Genomic DNA, 3,190 nt, shown 5'->3' with positions numbered 1-3,190 from the left:
ATCAAAAATATTCTTATTTTTTAATCTAATTCTAGGTAATAAAGGACTAGTGAACCAAACTAGTTATTATTGCTTATAATATTATTTAATATGCCAAATAAAAATTATTAAGTATAAAAGTACGTTTCGACCCTTTACATTGAGTTATCCTTAGTGTACAATTTATAATGTAAAAATTAAAAATAAAAATAATTGTCAAAAACCCGCATTACATGTATTTAATATTATTGTTATATATTATTGTTATATATTATATAACAAAGATTATATGAGCACGCGAATTTAAGTCTTACTTCCTAAATTTTCATTTTTCTAAATTTTTTCTAAATATTCAGCAATTGTTACCAAAAGATTGGTTATATACATTATTATATTTGATAATAATCACTAAATATATATATTTGAAAGAATAAAATTATTTCTGGATGTATTAATCGTAGAGTCCGATCGAAATTTTTATTGAAACTGAAGACGAACACTCATTATGTGTCAGTTTCGACTAAAACCATATAGCTCTTTTTAATAAATATTAATTTTAATGTGTAATTATTATTTCAATAATAATTACACATTAAATTATGATGTTTATGATGAAGAAGTACTTATATTCTTTGACATACAACTGAAATTTCGGTTTTCGATTTTGACCGAAATTTAATTATTGTTTCAATAAATTATGATATTTATGAAGAAAAATTATCGTATGGACATGCCTATACATACAGCCTTTATAGAATTCTTATTTTTTAATCTTGGTTTCGGTTTCGATTGAAATTAACATGTAGCCGAATGTTCAGTTTTAGCAAAAGTTTCGGAATCTAATTAATTGAACATTTAATTAAAATTTCATTTATTCAATACTATTTACTTCATTCAACATTTAGTAGATAATATCATAATTCTTTTTTCAATGATAGGACGTTCAAGCTGATTATTAAAATGTCAAAACTTCTTACACTTATCATGCCCAAATGTCTTACATAATTATTTTGAAGTTTATTATAAGGTTATTTTTAAATCTGTATTTGATTGAATTTTTAAGTACTTTAGCAAACTTTTTTTTCCGAGCAAAACTTTTTTTTCGATTCAAGGTCCAATCACGAAAGTCTCGTTTTATTGACCACCACGCGTGAGCATCTGCATCTTACGATTTCTACACACAGAAAAGTATGGACTGTACATAAGAATTCATATATCCGCAAATCATAAGTTCATCAAATTTATTTAAAATTTATTTTTAATCCTAATAAGTTTAATGCTTCAATCAAGATTATTAAATTAAAATTAATTTGCTTTGCTTATTATATAAAGTCGCTCCTTCAATTTTTTGAAAAAAAAAAGTTCTTATTTTGAGTACATAAATAAAGTTTTTCTAAAATTTATAAAATAAATATATTTTAATATATTATCATAAAAATGATTAAAAAACAAATTCTTTATTAAATTGTTACACTTAAGAAGAAAAAAATCAATTAAGTAATCTTTTCTTAGCAATAAATCAATAGAATAATATTTGTTTGTAAATTTATTTTTATAAACTTTTTTTTCATAACTTTTTAATTTTTCCTATATTTTTTAAATTTAATTTACGTCAATATATAGAGATTTATATCCATATAATCGATGCAATTATCTTCTTCCGCGAAGAGACCTTTAGCGGGACAGAAAGGGCTAGAAAATCACACAGAAATTCGGAAACGGAAGTTTATACCTTGTGGGCCAGCAGGCTGGTGTATCGCTTGGTCTCCGACCCTCGTTCCAGAAGAATGGCACTTTGAGTAAAGATCTCTTTCCTTCTCTTTTTTTCTCTTCGGATAACGTCTCTTCGATGTCTCCGCGACAGAGTGACCGCGCTTGGAGCACGCGACCACTTTATACCGTGCTGGTGCCGTTGGTGGACGGTGGTGGCGGTGGTAACGAAAACCCACCCTTCCCGCGCACTCTCTCACCACCTCGCTTTCGTTACCCCGGTAATACCATCTCGATATCTCGTTGATCTCTCTGTTTTGGTTCGTCACTTTAAATTGATTATTTCTTTGATTAATTTAAATTGCTTTTCTCCTTTTTCTGGTACTAACTAGTTTAGTTGCTAGGAGTAACTTCAAAGTGATGAAATGTCTGATTGTTTTTGTTAAAGAACGTAATTTGATTATTTGAACTGTATTAGTTTTGAAGTCAGTCTTTCGTCTGAGGACATTTATTTTTTAGGACGTTCAATTGGATCTGGCGTTGATCTGTGCTGAACACCTCGAGCTCGGATTTTGTATACTAAGCTACTGTTTTGATCGTAAGACTTTATTATTATAATATCAAAATAATATGAAGAAATGAAGCCTCTAATTGCCTCGCAGAAGCTTGCACTGGATCTTCTGATCTTTGAAAATTCATGGTACTACCTTTGTCTTTGTGGATCGAAAATTTATTAGGGAAAACGAAGAAGAAGAAGAAAAAGCCATTTACATCGATACTGTAAAAGAGAGGTTTTTCTCTCTTTTGTCAAAGAAAGAACAAAATACTAATGTTACTTTTATTGAAAAAGACACAATCTTTTTGTAAGAGATCCTTTCTCTTTCAATAAAAGAAGCGATTTCTAATTACTATTTTTGCAAAAAATCGATTTAGACATCGCCCATCACTAAATTTATGAATTTCATGACATGTTGAAAACGTGTTAATCCGTGCGTGTCATTCTCTTGAGAATCATCATGAATTATTATGTCGTTTTCTTTTCTCTTCCTCTCTTTCTCCCTTTCTTTCTTTCTTCGTCCCTCTATTCCTCTTTCTCTTTTTGTTTGAAAAAACTTGATTACTCGCATGACACCATGTCCTTCGTATGAGGTGTCCCGGGAGCATCGAGTGCCCTTTTGATTGCAGCTTTCCCGATTTATCCTATGACGAGTTCTCAACGAGCGAGAAAAAAAGAGTGATTCCAATTTTTAACATCGTGGTTTCACAACGAACAATTTCCGCTTGAAACTTTTCCTTCTCCTATGCCGCGTGTGAAACTCTCCGCGCTCACCTTTTTCAAAAGTCTGAAAAATAAATGCTGTATATATATATATATACTTTATTTTTTCCTCTGTTCTTTACTTAAAATTCTATTTAATTCTCTCCCTTGCGTAATCAATATATTATTATATATGATACGACATATATAACACATTGGATGTGAATTTTTATCAAATTTTTA

The 3,190-nt window shown here is 29.5% G+C and overlaps 1 protein-coding gene across 1 annotated transcript in view; it reads right to left on the bottom strand.

The window, feature by feature from the left end:
• LOC108754903 (allatostatin C-like) overlaps window positions 1-1,831 on the bottom strand; it is a 22,003-nt gene extending 20,172 nt beyond the window's left edge. The window contains exon 1 of the mRNA XM_018497563.1: window positions 1,712-1,831. The gene's annotated coding sequence lies outside the window, so the exon portion shown is untranslated. The remainder of the gene's footprint in view (window positions 1-1,711) is intronic.
• Between the last annotated feature and the right edge of the window lie 1,359 nt (window positions 1,832-3,190).

The sequence above is a fragment of the Trachymyrmex septentrionalis genome, unplaced genomic scaffold, assembly GCF_001594115.1.
Source record: "Trachymyrmex septentrionalis isolate Tsep2-gDNA-1 unplaced genomic scaffold, Tsep1.0 scaffold82, whole genome shotgun sequence".
Lineage (NCBI taxonomy): Eukaryota > Metazoa > Arthropoda > Insecta > Hymenoptera > Formicidae > Trachymyrmex > Trachymyrmex septentrionalis.
This window is presented reverse-complemented; position numbering and strand designations above follow the sequence as displayed.